This window comes from Fundulus heteroclitus, chromosome 1, assembly GCF_011125445.2.
Source record: "Fundulus heteroclitus isolate FHET01 chromosome 1, MU-UCD_Fhet_4.1, whole genome shotgun sequence".
Taxonomy (NCBI): domain Eukaryota; kingdom Metazoa; phylum Chordata; class Actinopteri; order Cyprinodontiformes; family Fundulidae; genus Fundulus; species Fundulus heteroclitus.
In genome coordinates, this window is record NC_046361.1 from 42414070 (window position 1) to 42436539 (window position 22470).

The 22470-nt window shown below is 42.2% G+C and overlaps 1 long non-coding RNA gene across 1 annotated transcript; it reads right to left on the reverse strand.

The window, feature by feature from the left end:
* Window positions 1-5730: 5730 nt before the first annotated feature.
* On the reverse strand, window positions 5731-17111 carry LOC118564610. Its single transcript, XR_004931978.1, has 4 exons — window positions 15866-17111; window positions 12024-12080; window positions 10119-10151; window positions 5731-8474 (listed from the first exon to the last, which is right to left on the reverse strand). It is a non-coding gene; the product is annotated as an uncharacterized LOC118564610 (long non-coding RNA).
* Window positions 17112-22470: the final 5359 nt, after the last annotated feature.

Sequence of the window (22470 nt, forward strand, 5' to 3'; positions counted from 1 at the left end):
CAGGGATGACTTTCATTTTTCACCTGAAACAAACTTCTGGGATCAATGAAATATTTTATATGTAAAGCTTAGGTGTGTGAATAGTTTTGCTGTTTACAGAATTGACAGATTAGTTTAGCTGCAGATTAAACTCTGCTGGACCTGGTTTGGGAGGATTTACCAAACTAAGGAAACTTTCCCAGAAATCTGAGAACAAGATGAATCTACTTCAAGGAGCAAATGTTGTTTTATTAGTCTCATGCTGATTTATAGGAGATATGAGGGCGTAGATGAGATCAGTTTCATGTTTAATGATATATATTCAGTCAGCCAAGTTTCACTGTGTAATTAAACGCTCCTTTTACTGAAGGAAAACCAGATGGCATCCCAGCAATATAGAAACATATAAACTTAGGTTATGCAAATGTTCAAAATCAGGAGCATCAATGAGTAGCAGAGGAAGGGCAAAATATAATTATACAGACTGTTAGCATCATAACAAAGGTGATAATAAATAAAATGTACTGAAAATCAGATGTTGCTTTTAAATTGTGATTCAACAGATTAATTTAAAAAACAACTAATGAAACAAGCCTGGACAGAAATGATGGCATCTCAAACTTACCATGTTTCTGTTCTGTCTCTCTTTGAGGTCAGTCGTGTCTTTCAGTTCTCCTGAGCTCCTTATCTGCTCTGCCTTCCTGCCCCCCCCCCCCCCCTCTCCTGCTATTTGCTATGTCTTGTCTTTATGAGCACTTTCTTCATAATACCCGAACTCTGAAAAATCATGGATCTGGTAAGCTGCTCTCTCAGTGCTATTGATCAAATGTTTATTGACGAGTAGACAGCATAAGGGGGACCCGTCCGGTCCTGATTGACTCATTTTGTGGGATACACCCTTTATTCTTGGATGGAAAACGGTGTGTCGACTTTGTCATTCCTGGACGTTTGAAACTTTTGCATGTTTGGATTCCTGATACTTGGATTTCTACTTATTGGACTTGGTGGATTTTTGATGTATCAGCAAATACAGCGGATGTCGGTAGCCATGTGGCCTTGATCAGGCTGCCGGCTGCATGATGCGCTCATTAAGGCGGTGAACAGACAAACCTGGAAGGTGGAGGAGCTGAAAAGCTGGATGTGTTGGAACGCAGAGTGGCTTTGGTGGTTGAACTCAAGGGGGAGATGGGATAAAATCTGGAAGTGAAGCGCGGACAGGCCCAACAATTTGAAATATTGGATTTATTTGGAGCCAGCAAAAGACTTAAAGCTGACAGTAAAGTCAGAGCAGCTTGCCTCATAAACAAATGAAGTATTTGGATTCTGCCTTCCCTTATCAAATGTTACCCCTGGATTGTTATGGTGGAGAGCTCAGAACTCTCCCCTGCTCCCCCCCTTCCCCGCTGACACCTGTGGATGCTTCTCTGAACTGTGGGCCGGCTGATAACATCAAGGACAATGGCCTCTGGAGAGTGTTCACGGAAATATAAACACTTTACCCACACCCACACACACACACATAACTGATGCTCACGAATACTGATGAACGTACACACACGACAAATCTACAATGTCATCCTTCTGCCATATGTGTCTCGTCTTATTTGTGCTTTCTGTGTAAGAGGTTTTTTGATATCTCACACTGTATCCTGTTATAGGATAAAGTTGAGTTATGTTTTTTACCCTCCCACCTTCCTTTTTTTTGTGGCCTCTATCTTTCCACAGAGTAATGGCAGCGCCCTGTGGGCACCGTGTAAGGCGGTGTCCTTGGCAGCAAGGCCTCAGTAAATCGTCTTCCCCTGAGATGTTTGTTTGTTTGTTCATTGTGGCGATTGTACTGAAACAACAATTTCTCCCTGGGATTATTAAAGTATGTCTGATTCTGATGTTGTGTGAGGTAGTGACTGCAGGCGACCCGTTTCTGTAACTCAGTGAGACGTCTGCACCTGTCCACAGGTGTTCTGGTCCACTCCTGGTGAGCAAACTGCTCCAGTTTTCTTTTAGGGTTGAAGGTTTTCTTCTCCAGACACCGTGTTTTAGTTCCTTATATAGATGATTAACAGGATTTAGATCAGAGCTCATAGGAGGCCACTTCAGAACCGTCGTATAGCCGTTCTTGGGTCGTTCTAGCTGGATCATTATGCTGCTGGAAGACCATGACTGAGACCAAGGCAGCACATTTCTCTCCAGAACGCCTCGATCGTCTTGTGATTTCATCAAACCCTGCAGATCTGAGACACTCAGATGCAGCAAAGCAGCACCAGAACAGAACCGAGCCTCCTCCATGTTTCAGAGCAGGGACCGGGTTCTGTTCTAACTTTGTTGAGTTCTCTGTCTGTGAACATGGAGATGATGTGCCTCGCCAAAAAGCTCCAGTTTTGTGGTTAGTTTTTATGGCTTGTTCATCACTGGCGTCTCCATGAAGTCCAGTTTAGGTCAAAGAGTGACGGATGGAGCGAGCTGACACTGACGGACCTTGACTTTGGAGGTTACCTTTAATGTATCTGAGCTTTGTTCTGGGCTCTTTAGTTAAAATTCCTATGATCTTTCTCTTTAACTTGTCATCCATGTTTTACCTGCACACACGTTCAGGGAGGGTGACTACAGTCCTGTGAACCTCACACCTCTGGCTGACCTGTGCAGCTGTAGTCAGAGGAACATGAAGCAGCTCCTCTAGTCTAAACCTTTAACATGCTGGTCTCTAACTTTCCTTCTAATCTGAGATAACTCTCTCCTTTTCTTCTTGTGATGTCCGGGGTGGTCCACACCGTGTCAGCCAGCAGCCCAGTGTCTACCTGCAACCCTTTAATCAGACAGACTGACTGATCACAAGCTGGAAGACATTGTAGATATTAATACTGGCCTGCTCCTGCTTATCTCTGAAGGCTCATCTTACCCCAGTTTAAGATTTGACAGTAAAGGTGAAACAATTATCAGAGACAAACATTAAAATATGCATATTTAATTCATTAGGAATTCCTAACGGAGACAAAAGTTACATTACCATCAGTGTTCCCTCTGAGCTGCGCGCGTGCGCAATCGCTCCCAGCATCTGGCTTCAGTGCGCGCAGCAAATTTATGCTGCGCAGAAAATAAAATCCAAGCTAAACTGTATAAAAATAAATAATAATAAACCAAGTTATTTTGTACAATTTCGCAACTCTGGTGAGACGGTTTTCCACTGTCTCACTCTGTGAGCGCACCGCTGATCGGTGGGTGGAGCAGACGGCTTTATTAGTTGGGCAGGTTGCGGTGTGCGTCTCTGTTCTGGACTCCGTTAAAGAAAAAATGGCCGATCCACCCGAAATAGAAAGCTGCTGCTCTTAGTAGTTCTACCCCACTCTGTCATACTCAGTGTTTCCAGTTTTAGAACAGCCGATATCAGTCAGGTAACTAAACACACAGACATGTATACGTAGACGCCGCGTCCTCAGATGAGAGGCGTGCCGACAGAGCGGCCATCTTAGGTCAGACCAATCTGCAGTCAGACAGAATACACGTCAATTCAGGAAAATGTACTTTATGTTTTCAGACACTCTGAATCCGGTGAATTCTCACCCGATTTCCAGATAAATCAACTGACTGGAACGTCACCCCTTTAGGGGCTACATGGGACCAATTGATTGAATTAAATTATTGTCTAACTTAATAAATAATTTCGATTTTGTATTGAAAGTAAGCAAACTTCCAGAGCTCCGTCCCAGGAAGCCGACTTTTACTCCACTTATGGGTGCGCAAATAAAAGGACCCTATCAACTGTGCACCGTTAGGACTGCTGTGCAGCAGTCCTAACGGTGTTGGTTGAAAAATAGGTGAATGGAAACTAAAATATATGCATAGAAAATTAGAGCTGAAAGTGCCAAAATCTGATACAGAATAAATGATTGCTTTCATTCTGTGTAGTTCTGGTATCAATCTTGTGGGTCTCTGACTATGGAACACGTTTAAGCCATAACCAAGTGCAACAGTAACATTTCTTACATCATGACATACAGCTGCTTCTGAAAGATTTTTCTGCATCTTCTACGTTATTAAAAAGCCGCCGTTGGCATAAAAACGAAGAGCAGCTCAAAGAAATTGTTCAGAATTGAGAGTGTCCCCTCATTGTGTTAGAAAAGCGATGTGTGAGCTGAGAATACTGAAATAAATCATCTGATGATCCCAAAGCGCTGTACACTGGTCAGTCATTAACCCATTCATGCCCACATTCACACCCTGATGGTGATGAGCTGAGTTAGTAGCACAGCTGCCCTGGAGCAGACTGACAGAAGAGAAGCTGCACGCAGCACTACATGCTGCTGCTAAATCTCACTGCAGGGTATGTAAATAATTTAATGGCAATAAAATTGGAGCACTAAAAGACTTGTACATCTCTCAGTTCTTCCTTATCAGGACCCCTACTCTGAAATGAAAATATGACAAGATTTTTTTTTTTTTTTTCATGTAATCTGGCTAAATCAGTTTTATTTAAACTAAGTAATCTAACAGAAATCATTGCTGTAAGTTGATTCTTTTAGTAGGCCATGTAGCTTGATATAATCTCAGGTTTCGTACAGCCGTAATGTAGCCTCAGTGTGCACGATGTTGCTCACAGAGGTCAAGTGATCGCTCAGGGAGTTTGTGTGTTTGCTCAGACACGTGAAAAATTAGGGGGAACATTGATTACCATTGTTACCTACGTGCTTCTCCCAGGCATTGCAGCTTTTTGTCTGATCTAAGTTTTGCAAAGACATCCTTTTAATAAACTGACTGCCCCTTAAATGTCTTCAGGAGTTGGTGGTGTCAAATTTGGGGCTATATGTTCTCAAACAAAGATGCTGTTTTTCTCGGTTAGGGGTCAAGCTAAATGACATATTCTGGCCATAAACCAAATCTGCATGTTTATCTTAACCTCAATGGGGGAGACAGTCAAAAACCATGCATTCCTCAGTTCTTCCACACGAATACCTGATTCATATAACAACTAAGATATTTATTTTCCTCAACAACATCTATAATAATTAAAGGGAACTCCTCATTTTAACATGTCTCTGTGGTCAAATTATTTTCTGTCTTTTCTAGGAGAGCCATCACTTTGGTCCAGGCTTGTTAAATTAGTTTTGTTTTTAGATGAATCTGTCAAAGCACAATCCAAAAGCAGTGTCTGATTTTCATTTGGCTAACTTTTATTTATTATTCCTTTTGTCATTTTCAAGTTATTTCAGTGACATTTGTGGGATTTCCTTTGACTAACAGAGGGGTGGCAACAATGTTGTCCATGACTGCACACTGCATGCAGAAAGACCCCAGGCTGGGATTCAAACCCAAAACCTTCTAGTTGTAGGGCAGCAGTTCTAACCACTGCCTCATCATCTGTCAGAAATAAAACAGCTTTTCTGAGACATAAAAACCTATAAATTAACCAATTCTGCCTAAATGATGTTTTTCCCTTCAGGTATCTGACCTGTGGACAGACAGTAAAAATGACCTGATCCGTTGATCAACGTGCCGTTGAGCACCTCCCTCTGTGGCACGTTGTCGTCTTATATTCAGGGTAACACGCTGACTGCTCGCTGCCTCTCCTCTGCTCAGACTGGACAGCGTTACATGTTAGCGTCCCAGAGCCTGGTGTTGTCCAGCCAACTCAGTTCACTTTAAAAATTACATTTTAGCTGCACTTTAAAGCCCAAATGAACAAAGTCCTGTAACATTCTGCTGTGAATGCATCTTTAATTAAGTTTGACTGCATAACAAACTTCAGATAATATGAAACTTTATTTTCCTTTAAGCATTAAACAAAGAAAGTCATAAAAAGATGATACAAAATGCCCATGTAGGGTTAGCATAAAGCCTGAATAAAAGCAATTGCTGCATATTTATAGCATTTATAATAGCTGCTCATATTGATGCAATTCCCTCCAGTAGCAACAATCAACTCCAAGCTTGAATATCCAGTTAAACCAGATATTTACAGATAGGATAAAAAGACACAATCATTGTTTCCTCACAGTCTGACATTAAATCAGAATAAACCTCCTGTTTTAGGTCAGAATTACAGGATTATTTCTAAGACAGAACATTTTTAAACTTTTCCTCATTATTTGGTAAAACCTCCCTTTAGACTGTTTGATTCGGATCAATTTTTCTTTTTACTTTTTTAAAGTTTTAATGTTTTGTGTTTCCTTCCACAAGCTTCTCATAAGTTTGCTAGAAAATTGGCCCATTCCTCCTGCCAGAACCGTGTAACTGGGTCTGGTCTGTAGATCGCTACATTCACCCTGACGATGGAAACTACAGAACATGGACTTTGTCCTCCTTCCGTGACTTGGTAACTAACTGGGTGTCTTGCTGAGGGACATTGTCCCTCTGGAGGACTAATCTGAGCTCAAGCCTGAGCTACCTGGATGAGATGTTGCTTCAGATGTTGCTTCAGGTTCAGCATAAAATGTCAGTCTAAAGTTAACTTTATAGAAACATTGATAGATGAATGTGGATCTCACAAGTCCAGTTATTCCAGCACTGTTAATGTTCTCCACCCTGGAGATCAAAAGACACCCAGACACAAACATGTGTGGTGATGCCAATATCTCCACATACTGTACGCATGATTCCGTTGGGATGTTGTTCTCAGACTTCCTCTGTTTTTCTCCAAAGTTATTAATGGTCATTATGTCCAAACTAGCTTCACCAGACCAGAGGACATGTCTCCTAAAAAGAGGGTTTCTACAAACTGTCCCCTGTTCCTCCTGGACTAAAGGCTTTTTCCTCACTGAGGGCATTTCATACCAGGTTTATCTAGGCCTTGTTTCTCTATGGATCATGATTCTCTACCAACATCTTCACAAGATTGTTTATTTTCTCCACATGTCCCAACAGGAAGCAGAAGCATGGAGGTGTCACCTCCACAGGTGAGTCTAGTTACGTCAAAACAACCACATCATCATCTGGAGTTCCCTATATTGTTTAAAGAAAAAGTATTATGATGCTGCTCAATCTGCTGGACTTAATAAATAACATTTTGACAAGTCATCTCTTAATTATTCTGGTATTTAACAAGTTGAAATAACTTCAGTAATCAGAACTGATCTAAAATGGGAAGTTTAGTTTGATTTAGTGACAGACAACCCAGTCTCACTGAAATACGTGTAATATCTAAGTGGGTCCACTGGGCAAAATGTAATATTGTCAACATTTGGCTCCACAAAACGTTTCACTCGTACGTTTTAATTGGCCCATTCCTTTACAAGTCTCAGGGTTTGTGTACTACTTTGTTCTACAGTGTATGTAAATATTTGATCCTAGCTGTATTTGTGGCTTAATATCCTGCTGAACAAAACTGTGAAAACAAATATATAACATACTAATGTAAGAATGAGCTATATCACCATCACCTGAGGGATGTAAAGATGCAAAGTTTAGAGAGAAATTCACAAGCTGCAGTTTTCCTAGAGTTCCTGTTAAAACTCTGGAATAATAAAATAATTTAATTCATCTAGACCTTTTCTAGTCCCAGTGACAACTCAACACGCTTTAAACCAGAGCCACATGTAAACTGTCAGTTTTGGTCTTGCCTTTTTTGCCCTGTTGTTTTTCAGTTCCTCCTCTCTCTCAGCTTTCCCTTCACTCCCTCTGCAGTCAGTCACACCTGTTGGACATTAATTGGTCAGAACTCACTCCACCTGATGGCCTCCCTACAAAAGCCTCCATCAGTCTTCTCTTCCCTGCCGGTCTGTCATCAGACTCTACTCTCTCCACGTCTGTCAACCTGGTTTGCTCCTGCTTACTGCTGGAACCCTGCCACCTCTGTGTCTCTAGCTAAGTCGCTGCCTGCTGTTGGATTTACCTGCCTCATCTGTGCTTCAAGTAAGGCCTCTGCTAGCTGTTGGATTTTCCTGCCTTCATCTGTGCCTCAAGTCAAGCCTCCACTAGCTGCTGGGTTTCCTGCCTTCCCTGTGCCTCAAGTCAAGCCTCTGCTAACTGCTGGGTTTCCTGCCTCCCCTGTGCTGCAGCAGCCCTGCTCTCAAGAACTCTCTGCCGTCCGTCAGCTCTTGCTCACATCTACACCCCTGTTCCAGTCCAGTCCTGCCTCTCTGATTTCATTATCCACTGCTCATCTTCCTTTCAATAAACTCTCAGTAAATAGCTCTGTGTGTGTGGTGTGCATTCTGGATTCATCGAAGAAAAATCATGACATAAACACAGATAAGCAGATTGTTAAGCAACTTGGGGTTAAGTGCCTTGCCCATGAGCACAATCACACATGACTGGGGGAGAGAAAGCTGGAAACGGGCAAATAAACTGGAGTAATGTTTTCATTGCACCCAGCACCAGTTCATTCTGTACATGGCCTCAAATAAAATATTTCCCAGACAGATACTTGAAATGAAGAAGTGCTGATTTCTAAGCTCAGGAACATAAAAGGATCCACAGCCAGAGAGTTTAACAGTTTGCTCGTAGTTGCATGAAGTTCTTCAGGTGCTCGTCTCAGTGTATTCATTTGAATTAAGTAGACATTCCTGAAAAAGATTCAAACACATCATTTAGAAAAGAGAACATAAATCAGCAGATACAGAGTAGTTTCCTGATGCATCAAAGTGCAGAATGAAGAGATGATATCAGATATTCTCGTGGTTCTGCAGAACTGAAAGTAACCAGCTGTCTTCTCTTGATCTGGGATCAAGAACTTGGGTCCTTGGAGCCATTTAACAACACAGATAATATCCATGGTACTGACTGTTTATCTAGGCCCACTTGAAGGAACATTGGTGTTACCTTTGACTAGGACATGGCCTCTCAAATCCATATAATTAAGATTACAAGGACTTTCTTCTTTCACCTCCAGAATATTGATCAAATGAGAATTATATGAAATAAACAACTGTTTTTAAATGTGTATAGCCGCGTAATATTTTATCTTGAGGTTATAAGGTTATATACAGCAAGCTTCAATCTTGATAGTGTTTTGATGGTCCATTTTGAGCTGAAAGATAATTCCATCTCGGGCGTGATTAGCAGATATAAACAAATGTGGCGCCATCTAGAAACAGTATCACAGAACTATCATAATGCTGGTTTGTTTGCTTAATTAATAAATCATCCATCCATCCATCTTCTTCCGCTTATCCGGGGTCGGGTGGCGGGGGTAGCAGCTTCAGTAGGGAGGCCCACTTGGGCCAGCTTGGGCCAGCTCCTCAGGAGGAATCCCAAGGCGTTCCCAGCAGAGAGACATAGTCCCTCCAGCGTGTCCTGGGTCTTCCCCTGGGCCTCCTCCCGGTGGGACGTGCCCGGAACACCTCACCAGGGAGGCGTCCAGGAGGCATCCTGACCAGATGCCCGAGCCACCTCAACTGGCTCCTCTGGACGTGGAGGAGCAGCGGCTCTACTCTGAGTCCTCCCCGGATGACTGAGCTCCTCACCCTATCTCTAAGGGAGAGCCCAGACACACTACGGAGAAAACTCATTTCAGCCGCTTGGATCCGGGATAAAACACTTATAGATAATGGTGGATTGAGTCTGACCCTCTGCAACGCCTCGCAGTAAGGCGTCAGCTCTGCGTGATCAAAGACCAACAGTTATTAATTAAATAAACGATCTACAGCAACTTTAAGAACCTTATATCAGAACATTTACTCAGTCAACTTTGCGTCACATCTGAACACCAACGTTCAGACAGTATTCCCAGAGACATTACAGGCGTTTCCCTCTTGGAATCATAGATTTTTTTTTGCGTTTTTCTTACTGGATCTTGGACCTTTCTTTATTGTTACGCTGGGAGATGCTAATAGCCGTTAGCCACCTTCTTGTTTTAACCCCTGCTACGCAGTACGTACTTCTGTTAAAATCGTAAATGAACATGAAAGGCTTTATTTACTACAAAAAATGAGCAAAACAAGGCATAAAACACATAACTAACTAATACACCAGCAGGATGTAATAATCTTTGATAAAAACTTTGTATGCAACCACAGTGAGCTACTGATGTATAAATACATAGCACATTAAAATAACATGGCTATGCACCCTTACCCCACAATACTTTGCTGAAATGTTTTAACAAAGTTTAAAGAGACAGTTAGTGTGTAGTTCTATGTAGTTTTTCATCTAAATTGCAATAAATGATGGGTGATATAACCTCTAGGAAAAGAAGGAGGATGGTTTACCTCTTCTGGTTGAAGTTGAGAAGGACCTGCATTCTTCTCAGAACAAAAATAAATAAATTTCAGGGTTAGATTTCATAAATGTTAAAGCTGCAATATTTTCTTTACTTTTCTCTAAAACGTTCAGCTTATTAATATTATCTAAAAAAAAAAAAAGAATTACAGAATAAATCAAAATATCTGTGCAGTGTTGTATTAATCTATTGTTGCAATGAAAGAAATAAAACTTACCTCCTGAAAAACAAAGTTATCTGCCAGCAAAATGGCAGACGTTCAAGATTATAGCTTTTAAACGCAATTTAGAAACCTAGAACATGTTGAACCTGCAGGTCTTTCTAAATGCAGAACTTTCACTTCCAGAATTATGTTAGGAAGCAATGAAGCTTCTTCCTGCAGGACCTAAAGTTACACAAGATGACAGACAAATCCAGCTCGGTTCAGGAGCTGCTTGTAAAGTCATTCCATGAACAGTAGTAGAAAATAGAAAATAGACTCAAAATATGACTGTAATGTCACAGACTCTATTGAACGGGTTAGCAGAGTGTCCACGGTTGTTTTTACACTAGTCAAAGCTGTTGATGTGGTTTCGCTGGAGAATTCATGGAAATTATTCGAATCAAATGTGACCCAGTCAAAACTAAACTAAAGGCAATCTTCCAAACCAGATGTGCACACTGCTTAGGAACCACAGGAAAGTGGTCTTGGTGATGGATGACATGTTTATGAAGCAACAACAGAGAAGAGTTACAACTATTAAAATCTGTTTAAGGTCTATGAAAGCCTCTTTTCCTCAGGCTTCAATAGGGCCAGCTCTTCCTGCTTCGCCACTTTGAGCATTTCTAGAACAGACTGCTTTTCACTGATTTGTCGTGGGGTGAGGAGAAACGAGAAGGTTTTCTCAGAGGAAATACGGGGAAGTTACAGTCAAATACGTCTTCATAAAAATGCCAGCCAAGTTAACATTCATAGCCTTTTTTATAGAGTGCTTCTATATGGATGTGTGTGGGGGACATTTTGCTCCCGTAGCTCTCACAGCTGTCTTTCTGTTATTCCTTAAATGCTTACACAATCATTATACTGAATAAAACCAATAATTGTTTTCCTCATCATCAGGCTTGGCAAAACATTGTCCAGGCATTTCCTTATTTCCTGCTTCAGCAGAACAACAGTTTACTTTTCTGCTTTCTGCTTTCTAAACTTGTCCGGAGGGGTGTGAAAACTTGTTATACTACTACAAAGAAAAAGGACATGATCAGATTTCTAGACCCAGACAGACGGGTTGAATTCAACAACCTGAATCAAATCAGTGGTTCAGCGAGGTTTTTGTCAGTTTACACCTGAAAGCTGTTAAATTTAATCTTCAGTGAGTGTTTGGTTTAAAACACTCACTCCTGGTCAAACCATCATCCCTGCAGTGAACCAGGATTCAATTCTGATGGTGATCAACAATTTTATATTGTCTTTTGTTTCTTTGTGTGTACATAGTTCCTTAGCTTCTTTTTATCTTCATTTTGCTTAATGGTTTTAGTTGAGTTTCACTAGCCTAGTAGAGAGGATTTGTTGATTGAAATATAGTGTTAATTCAGATAAACAGCATTACATGGTGATGTTTTTGATTCTTGATTCTTGATGTCGGGGAGGAGAGGAAAGGCAGAGAGGAAGAGTGAGAAGCTGACTGCATTGGTTAACGGGCTACATGGTTATGCTGTTAGCTGTTAGCACTGATCCCTCACAATAATACAGTTGATGGATCAAGTCCCAGATCTCTGTTCATGTGTGGGTCACATGTCTGGTTAATCCAGTTTCTCCCCAAAGTCCAAAAACCTCCTCATTAGAACACATGATATTAAAATTTAAGGTTAGGAGTGAATGAGTGCATGGATGGCTATGTGCTTTTTTTTAGTTTACCTTAGTGCGTGGTTGTTGATTGGCCTTGCCTTCAACTGCACCAGTTGTTCCAGCAGCCTAAACAACACAAAGCAGTTCCAAAAAGTCAGAAGGACAGAGGAGCACATTATTTTGCAGATATTTGTCTTTATGCTAGAAACGGACTGCAGTAAGTTGTGTTTAATGTAATAAGTAATAGTAATATCATCTATATTGTCATTGAAACATATAATACATCACAACAAAATATGTTCTCTGCTTTTAACCCATCCCCTTTGGGAGCAGTGGGCTGCCATGTGCGGCGCCTGGGAAGCGTTCGGGGGTTAAGGGTCTTGCTCAGAGACCCAGGGTACTTGCATCCTTCTCTGAGTGCAAGCAAGTTTAGAGATAGAAGTTCAGAGTTATCACTGCCAGAAAATACTGATCTGTGTTTCACCAAGAACATGACGTGGATGAACTCCCACAGAAATGTTCTCCTTCAAGAGAGGAAGAGAGCATTTACATGGGTAAACTGTTTCAGGCAACACAGAATCAAACAGGTTTATAATTTCACACATGGTTTTATATTCGTCAGCTTTCTTAAACTTTTTTTTTTTAAATATGAACCATATTGTCTTAGAAACTTTGCAATCTCAACTCTAAACTTTTCTCAGTTGGTACTGTTACACGTGAATTTGTCCACTGTGAGATCAATAAAGTCTGTCTTGTCTTATTGTAGCTATTTCCAATGTTAGTTTTGTCAAAAAAGAGATTATTCTAGAGATGTTTGTTGTACTGAGCCTAGTTAATTAGTAATCATTTAGAATCCATTAGGCTTTCCTGTTCTGTGGTTGGCTATCGTTCAAAGCTTTCACACAGCATCTCTGTACGTTCGGAAAGAAAACTGGATGATGATTTCGCTTGGTCTGCAACACAGGGAATTCAGGGAATTCTGCCTCCCCCATCCCATGGAAAAGCAGAGATGAGCCCTAGAAAACCCTCCAACAGCCGCAACGCCAAAGCCTTGGCCCCCATATTCCAGGGAAAGCAAAAGCATCACGCCCCAAAGACCCAGGCATCCCCCAAATCAACAAGCACACCCTGTAGGACACATCCAACAGACCCTCACTCCCACTAGGTGATGGAGTCATTCCAAGGAGCCCAGAGAGATAGATCTGATGTGGAGGCAGACGGCGTCTCAAAACTAATACGATCCAACAACAGATCTCTTTAATGATTGATACTGAGAATTGTTTTGTTTTTCCAATTCACGAAGATACTTTTCTTTGCGATACATAAGGCAGTGAAAGTCATGTAAACAGATTGTTTCTCCAAAGTGCTTTTCACCCAGCAAGCAAACTGAGGGGGAAGATGAAATTCTACATCTCAGGCACTTTGACAAGTCCTTACATAGCTGGACCCAGAACCTCTGAACAGGTGTACATAACCATAGAGTATGAATATAATTGTCAGGATTATTGCCGGTGTCCAATGGAGGCGCAGGTCCCTGCTGCAGCTAAGGCGCTCCAGTTTCTTTCGAGTTTTTTTGGTGTTTTTACTCGTGTTGTCACCACTCCAAGCTCTAATACAATACAGAAGAGATGAGCTGTCGGAACTGCGAACCCACCCCAGAGTTCACAAACCGTACCGACCATGGAAATCAGACTTTATTCACTCCGACCTACAACGCACAACAGAAGCTCCAATGAAGAAGGAGACGGTGAGGCTGTTGGGCCGGCCTGCTGACTCAGCTAAAAGCTAATCCATACAGACCAACCCATCCGAGCCTCACTCTGGCCAACGTAAGATCCCTCGTCAAAAAAACGGGACCAGATCTTACGCTGCACGAAAGATGGACAACTGTGCAGCAATTCTCACAGAATCATGGTAAGACAGCAACATCCCAGACGAAGCAGTGATTCAGGAGCAACGCATGTTGTTTAGGACCCATTGAATGGTGACTGCAAATAAAAGCAAGGGAGGAGGTCTGGCAATTTACATCCACAACTCCTGATGCACTCTTTTTTTTCCCCAGTGTCCTGTCTAGCAATGTGGCAATAAGAATTGATGTCTTAATGCCAGATAGAGCTCGACAGATTTTGCTTTCATAAGTGGAGCAAACAGCTTTCGCCATAGTGCTCCGCTTGATTTATGCATGTTAGTAGCTTTATTGTGATTCCTGCAGGGAGAATTTCAAATGATATGGACACTACAATGGGAAAGTAGGAGAGTAAAAGAAAAACAAGAAGAGAAAAAAAAGAAAGAAGAGGTGAAAGGAAGAGAATGATAAAACGTCCTCTGTCTGCTCCATCACCTGGAAAGAGAGATGCAAAAAGAACAGCACAACCAACAGACATAAAGCAACAGATACAATCAGGTAACACCTTGATACCATTGCTAAATGTATTATTATTTAAGCTGACATGTGTAATGTGATACCTTAAAAAAGAAAGTGAAAGAACATATATAAATAAATTATAGGCCTTCTGTACATAAGTGAACATTTAATACCTGGGACCCAGCACCTGTGGGAGTTTGTGAGAGTGCACTAGTTTAGGTGAAAATTATCCAGAAGGAAATAGCTTGATAGTGATTGTGGAGAACCAAAGGCCCGCCTTCCCCGAGCACAGAGGCAGGGGTCAGGGGACCCGTAACCCCGGACTCCCAAAGGGGCCCCCAAAGCAGTGCGCCCGAGAGGGGCCACCACAGGAAATCTGCACCCCCCCCCCCCCCTCAAGGAAGAGGAGAGACGACCCCGAGGAAGTCCCCCAGCCACCGCAATGCCGACGCCCCCAAGAGCCGCGGGGACGAGCCCGTGGGCTCCGCCGGCAGCCGGCCCCGCTGAAGTGGTCCTGGCCATGGGCCCTGGGGGCCAGAGGCCCCAGGGGCGGGGCGCCCCCGCGGCAGCTCCTCAGGAGGAATCCCAAGGCGTTCCCAGGCCAGCAGAGAGACATAGTCCCTCCAGCGTGTCCTGGGTCTTCCCCTGGGCCTCCTCCCGGTGGGACGTGCCCGGAACACCTCACCAGGGAGGCGTCCAGGAGGCATCCTGACCAGATGCCCGAGCCACCTCAACTGGCTCCTCTCGACGTGGAGGAGCAGCGGCTCTACTCTGAGTCCTCCCCGGATGACTGAGCTCCTCACCCTATCTCTAAGGGAGAGCCCAGACACACTACGGAGAAAACTCATTTCAGCCGCTTGTATCCGGGATAAAACACTTATAGATAATGGTGGATTGAGTCTGACCCTCTGCAACGCCTCGCAGTAAGGCGTCAGCTCTGCGTGATCAAAGACCAACAGTTATTAATTAAATAAACGATCTACAGCAACTTTAAGAACCTTATATCAGAACATTTACTCAGTCAACTTTGCGTCACATCTGAACACCAACGTTCAGACAGTATTCCCAGAGACATTACAGGCGTTTCCCTCTTGGAATCATAGATTTTTTTTGCGTTTTTCTTACTGGATCTTGGACCTTTCTTCATTGTTACGCTGGGAGATGCTAATAGCCGTTAGCCACCTTCTTGTTTTAACCCCTGCTACGCAGTACGTACTTCTGTTAAAATCGTAAATGAACATGAAAGGCTTTATTTACTACAAAAAATGAGCAAAACAAGGCATAAAACACATAACTAACTAATACACCAGCAGGATGTAATAATCTTTGATAAAAACTTTGTATGCAACCACAGTGAGCTACTGATGTATAAATACATAGCACATTAAAATAACATGGCTATGCACCCTTACCCCACAATACTTTGCTGAAATGTTTTAACAAAGTTTAAAGAGACAGTTAGTGTGTAGTTCTATGTAGTTTTTCATCTAAATTGCAATAAATGATGGGTGATATAACCTCTAGGAAAAGAAGGAGGATGGTTTACCTCTTCTGGTTGAAGTTGAGAAGGACCTGCATTCTTCTCAGAACAAAAATAAATAAATTTCAGGGTTAGATTTCATAAATGTTAAAGCTGCAATATTTTCTTTACTTTTCTCTAAAACGTTCAGCTTATTAATATTATCTAAAAAAAAAAAAAGAATTACAGAATAAATCAAAATATCTGTGCAGTGTTGTATTAATCTATTGTTGCAATGAAAGAAATAAAACTTACCTCCTGAAAAACAAAGTTATCTGCCAGCAAAATGGCAGACGTTCAAGATTATAGCTTTTAAACGCAATTTAGAAACCTAGAACATGTTGAACCTGCAGGTCTTTCTAAATGCAGAACTTTCACTTCCAGAATTATGTTAGGAAGCAATGAAGCTTCTTCCTGCAGGACCTAAAGTTACACAAGATGACAGACAAATCCAGCTCGGTTCAGGAGCTGCTTGTAAAGTCATTCCATGAACAGTAGTAGAAAATAGAAAATAGACTCAAAATATGACTGTAATGTCACAGACTCTATTGAACGGGTTAGCAGAGTGTCCACGGTTGTTTTTACACTAGTCAAAGCTGTTGATGTGGTTTCGCTGGAGAATTCATGGAAATTATTCGAATCAAATGTGACCCAGTCAAAACTAAACTAAAGGCAATCTTCCAAACCAGATGTGCACACTGCTTAGGAACCACAGGAAAGTGGTCTTGGTGATGGATGACATGTTTATGAAGCAACAACAGAGAAGAGTTACAACTATTAAAATCTGTTTAAGGTCTATGAAAGCCTCTTTTCCTCAGGCTTCAATAGGGCCAGCTCTTCCTGCTTCGCCACTTTGAGCATTTCTAGAACAGACTGCTTTTCACTGATTTGTCGTGGGGTGAGGAGAAACGAGAAGGTTTTCTCAGAGGAAATACGGGGAAGTTACAGTCAAATACGTCTTCATAAAAATGCCAGCCAAGTTAACATTCATAGCCTTTTTTATAGAGTGCTTCTATATGGATGTGTGTGGGGGACATTTTGCTCCCGTAGCTCTCACAGCTGTCTTTCTGTTATTCCTTAAATGCTTACACAATCATTATACTGAATAAAACCAATAATTGTTTTCCTCATCATCAGGCTTGGCAAAACATTGTCCAGGCATTTCCTTATTTCCTGCTTCAGCAGAACAACAGTTTACTTTTCTGCTTTCTGCTTTCTAAACTTGTCCGGAGGGGTGTGAAAACTTGTTATACTACTACAAAGAAAAAGGACATGATCAGATTTCTAGACCCAGACAGACGGGTTGAATTCAACAACCTGAATCAAATCAGTGGTTCAGCGAGGTTTTTGTCAGTTTACACTGAAAGCTGTTAAATTTAATCTTCAGTGAGTGTTTGGTTTAAAACACTCACTCCTGGTCAAACCATCATCCCTGCAGTGAACCAGGATTCAATTCTGATGGTGATCAACAATTTTATATTGTCTTTTGTTTCTTTGTGTGTACATAGTTCCTTAGCTTCTTTTTATCTTCATTTTGCTTAATGGTTTTAGTTGAGTTTCACTAGCCTAGTAGAGAGGATTTGTTGATTGAAATATAGTGTTAATTCAGATAAACAGCATTACATGGTGATGTTTTTGATTCTTGATTCTTGATGTCGGGGAGGAGAGGAAAGGCAGAGAGGAAGAGTGAGAAGCTGACTGCATTGGTTAACGGGCTACATGGTTATGCTGTTAGCTGTTAGCACTGATCCCTCACAATAATACAGTTGATGGATCAAGTCCCAGATCTCTGTTCATGTGTGGGTCACATGTCTGGTTAATCCAGTTTCTCCCCAAAGTCCAAAAACCTCCTCATTAGAACACATGATATTAAAATTTAAGGTTAGGAGTGAATGAGTGCATGGATGGCTATGTGCTTTTTTTTAGTTTACCTTAGTGCGTGGTTGTTGATTGGCCTTGCCTTCAACTGCACCAGTTGTTCCAGCAGCCTAAACAACACAAAGCAGTTCCAAAAAGTCAGAAGGACAGAGGAGCACATTATTTTGCAGATATTTGTCTTTATGCTAGAAACGGACTGCAGTAAGTTGTGTTTAATGTAATAAGTAATAGTAATATCATCTATATTGTCATTGAAACATATAATACATCACAACAAAATGTGTTCTCTGCTTTTAACCCATCCCCTTTGGGAGCAGTGGGCTGCCATGTGCGGCGCCTGGGAAGCGTTCTGGGGTTAAGGGTCTTGCTCAGAGACCCAGGGTACTTGCATCCTTCTCTGAGTGCAAGCAAGTTTAGAGATAGAAGTTCAGAGTTATCACTGCCAGAAAATACTGATCTGTGTTTCACCAAGAACATGACGTGGATGAACTCCCACAGAAATGTTCTCCTTCAAGAGAGGAAGAGAGCATTTACATGGGTAAACTGTTTCAGGCAACACAGAATCAAACAGGTTTATAATTTCACACATGGTTTTATATTCGTCAGCTTTCTTAAACTTTTTTTTTTTAAATATGAACCATATTGTCTTAGAAACTTTGCAATCTCAACTCTAAACTTTTCTCAGTTGGTACTGTTACACGTGAATTTGTCCACTGTGAGATCAATAAAGTCTGTCTTGTCTTATTGTAGCTATTTCCAATGTTAGTTTTGTCAAAAAAGAGATTATTCTAGAGATGTTTGTTGTACTGAGCCTAGTTAATTAGTAATCATTTAGAATCCATTAGGCTTTCCTGTTCTGTGGTTGGCTATCGTTCAAAGCTTTCACACAGCATCTCTGTACGTTCGGAAAGAAAACTGGATGATGATTTCGCTTGGTCTGCAACACAGGGAATTCAGGGAATTCTGCCTCCCCCATCCCATGGAAAAGCAGAGATGAGCCCTAGAAAACCCTCCAACAGCCGCAACGCCAAAGCCTTGGCCCCCATATTCCAGGGAAAGCAAAAGCATCACGCCCCAAAGACCCAGGCATCCCCCAAATCAACAAGCACACCCTGTAGGACACATCCAACAGACCCTCACTCCCACTAGGTGATGGAGTCATTCCAAGGAGCCCAGAGAGATAGATCTGATGTGGAGGCAGACGGCGTCTCAAAACTAATACGATCCAACAACAGATCTCTTTAATGATTGATACTGAGAATTGTTTTGTTTTTCCAATTCACGAAGATACTTTTCTTTGCGATACATAAGGCAGTGAAAGTCATGTAAACAGATTGTTTCTCCAAAGTGCTTTTCACCCAGCAAGCAAACTGAGGGGGAAGATGAAATTCTACATCTCAGGCACTTTGACAAGTCCTTACATAGCTGGACCCAGAACCTCTGAACAGGTGTACATAACCATAGAGTATGAATATAATTGTCAGGATTATTGCCGGTGTCCAATGGAGGCGCAGGTCCCTGCTGCAGCTAAGGCGCTCCAGTTTCTTTCGAGTTTTTTTGGTGTTTTTACTCGTGTTGTCACCACTCCAAGCTCTAATACAATACAGAAGAGATGAGCTGTCGGAACTGCGAACCCACCCCAGAGTTCACAAACCGTACCGACCATGGAAATCAGACTTTATTCACTCCGACCTACAACGCACAACAGAAGCTCCAATGAAGAAGGAGACGGTGAGGCTGTTGGGCCGGCCTGCTGACTCAGCTAAAAGCTAATCCATACAGACCAACCCATCCGAGCCTCACTCTGGCCAACGTAAGATCCCTCGTCAAAAAAACGGGACCAGATCTTACGCTGCACGAAAGATGGACAACTGTGCAGCAATTCTCACAGAATCATGGTAAGACAGCAACATCCCAGACGAAGCAGTGATTCAGGAGCAACGCATGTTGTTTAGGACCCATTGAATGGTGACTGCAAATAAAAGCAAGGGAGGAGGTCTGGCAATTTACATCCACAACTCCTGATGCACTCTTTTTTTTCCCCAGTGTCCTGTCTAGCAATGTGGCAATAAGAATTGATGTCTTAATGCCAGATAGAGCTCGACAGATTTTGCTTTCATAAGTGGAGCAAACAGCTTTCGCCATAGTGCTCCGCTTGATTTATGCATGTTAGTAGCTTTATTGTGATTCCTGCAGGGAGAATTTCAAATGATATGGACACTACAATGGGAAAGTAGGAGAGTAAAAGAAAAACAAGAAGAGAAAAAAAAGAAAGAAGAGGTGAAAGGAAGAGAATGATAAAACGTCCTCTGTCTGCTCCATCACCTGGAAAGAGAGATGCAAAAAGAACAGCACAACCAACAGACATAAAGCAACAGATACAATCAGGTAACACCTTGATACCATTGCTAAATGTATTATTATTTAAGCTGACATGTGTAATGTGATACCTTAAAAAAGAAAGTGAAAGAACATATATAAATAAATTATAGGCCTTCTGTACATAAGTGAACATTTAATACCTGGGACCCAGCACCTGTGGGAGTTTGTGAGAGTGCACTAGTTTAGGTGAAAATTATCCAGAAGGAAATAGCTTGATAGTGATTGTGGAGAACCAAAGGCCCGCCTTCCCCGAGCACAGAGGCAGGGGTCAGGGGACCCGTAACCCCGGACTCCCAAAGGGGCCCCCAAAGCAGTGCGCCCGAGAGGGGCCACCACAGGAAATCTGCAACCCCCCCCCCCTCAGGGAAGAGGAGAGACGACCCCGAGGAAGTCCCCCAGCCACCGCAATGCCGACGCCCCCAAGAGCCGCGGGGACGAGCCCGTGGGCTCCGCCGGCAGCCGGCCCCGCTGAAGTGGTCCTGGCCATGGGCCCTGGGGGCCAGAGGCCCCAGGGGCGGGGCGCCCCCGCGGCAGCTCCTCAGGAGGAATCCCAAGGCGTTCCCAGGCCAGCAGAGAGACATAGTCCCTCCAGCGTGTCCTGGGTCTTCCCCTGGGCCTCCTCCCGGTGGGACGTGCCCGGAACACCTCACCAGGGAGGCGTCCAGGAGGCATCCTGACCAGATGCCCGAGCCACCTCAACTGGCTCCTCTCGGACGTGGAGGAGCAGCGGCTCTACTCTGAGTCCTCCCCGGATGACTGAGCTCCTCACCCTATCTCTAAGGGAGAGCCCAGACACACTACGGAGAAAACTCATTTCAGCCGCTTGTATCCGGGATAAAACACTTATAGATAATGGTGGATTGAGTCTGACCCTCTGCAACGCCTCGCAGTAAGGCGTCAGCTCTGCGTGATCAAAGACCAACAGTTATTAATTAAATAAACGATCTACAGCAACTTTAAGAACCTTATATCAGAACATTTACTCAGTCAACTTTGCGTCACATCTGAACACCAACGTTCAGACAGTATTCCCAGAGACATTACAGGCGTTTCCCTCTTGGAATCATAGATTTTTTTTGCGTTTTTCTTACTGGATCTTGGACCTTTCTTCATTGTTACGCTGGGAGATGCTAATAGCCGTTAGCCACCTTCTTGTTTTAACCCCTGCTACGCAGTACGTACTTCTGTTAAAATCGTAAATGAACATGAAAGGCTTTATTTACTACAAAAAATGAGCAAAACAAGGCATAAAACACATAACTAACTAATACACCAGCAGGATGTAATAATCTTTGATAAAAACTTTGTATGCAACCACAGTGAGCTACTGATGTATAAATACATAGCACATTAAAATAACATGGCTATGCACCCTTACCCCACAATACTTTGCTGAAATGTTTTAACAAAGTTTAAAGAGACAGTTAGTGTGTAGTTCTATGTAGTTTTTCATCTAAATTGCAATAAATGATGGGTGATATAACCTCTAGGAAAAGAAGGAGGATGGTTTACCTCTTCTGGTTGAAGTTGAGAAGGACCTGCATTCTTCTCAGAACAAAAATAAATAAATTTCAGGGTTAGATTTCATAAATGTTAAAGCTGCAATATTTTCTTTACTTTTCTCTAAAACGTTCAGCTTATTAATATTATCTAAAAAAAAAAAAAGAATTACAGAATAAATCAAAATATCTGTGCAGTGTTGTATTAATCTATTGTTGCAATGAAAGAAATAAAACTTACCTCCTGAAAAACAAAGTTATCTGCCAGCAAAATGGCAGACGTTCAAGATTATAGCTTTTAAACGCAATTTAGAAACCTAGAACATGTTGAACCTGCAGGTCTTTCTAAATGCAGAACTTTCACTTCCAGAATTATGTTAGGAAGCAATGAAGCTTCTTCCTGCAGGACCTAAAGTTACACAAGATGACAGACAAATCCAGCTCGGTTCAGGAGCTGCTTGTAAAGTCATTCCCTGAACAGTAGTAGAAAATAGAAAATAGACTCAAAATATGACTGTAATGTCACAGACTCTATTGAACGGGTTAGCAGAGTGTCCACGGTTGTTTTTACACTAGTCAAAGCTGTTGATGTGGTTTCGCTGGAGAATTCATGGAAATTATTCGAATCAAATGTGACCCAGTCAAAACTAAACTAAAGGCAATCTTCCAAACCAGATGTGCACACTGCTTAGGAACCACAGGAAAGTGGTCTTGGTGATGGATGACATGTTTATGAAGCAACAACAGAGAAGAGTTACAACTATTAAAATCTGTTTAAGGTCTATGAAAGCCTCTTTTCCTCAGGCTTCAATAGGGCCAGCTCTTCCTGCTTCGCCACTTTGAGCATTTCTAGAACAGACTGCTTTTCACTGA